Below are 610 nucleotides of genomic sequence, written 5' to 3' on the forward strand. Positions count from 1 at the left end.
ACAAACCATGAAGCTTGACAACTTGGCTTTTGTCAAATGTGATGTAATGAAAGATTGGTCAGTAAAGTATATATAACCTTAAGATTTTAGTTTTTAAGAGAATGATTAACTAATAAGGTACCTTTTTATATTGAAAAAGTTCTCAAAGAATTTATGTAAGCCAGTATAGTGATCTTAAATATACTGAGTCAAAAGCCTCCATTTTAGAGAAAATTCAAGGATTTGCTCAGAAGATGTAGAACCTTCCGTAGCCAAGTCTTGTGCCCATTTCGAAAAAGTGTTGAAGTGTGCAGCTCCTTCTTTATTATTTCAGTTAATAAATGCGTGTAAGAATGTGCATTTTCCATTTTGTGGTTAGTCTTGATATGTTTTAGGAATGTTTTGAATGCTCTTCTCTGACATTTTACTCGTATTTTAAGTCAAGTTGATAAATACTATTTTTAGGTCTCTGAGGAATGCTATGAAACATTAGGTAATTATATTTGTAGGTTTGATTGTATCAATCAGTTTTGTTTCATTGTAATTTGCTCTGTTGATATTTTTTATCTTTTTTTTAACATATTTCAGTCAAAATGATTGTATTTTCCCTCTTTTGGTTTGTAGTATTCTC

This window comes from Penaeus monodon, chromosome 30, assembly GCF_015228065.2.
Source record: "Penaeus monodon isolate SGIC_2016 chromosome 30, NSTDA_Pmon_1, whole genome shotgun sequence".
NCBI lineage: Eukaryota > Metazoa > Arthropoda > Malacostraca > Decapoda > Penaeidae > Penaeus > Penaeus monodon.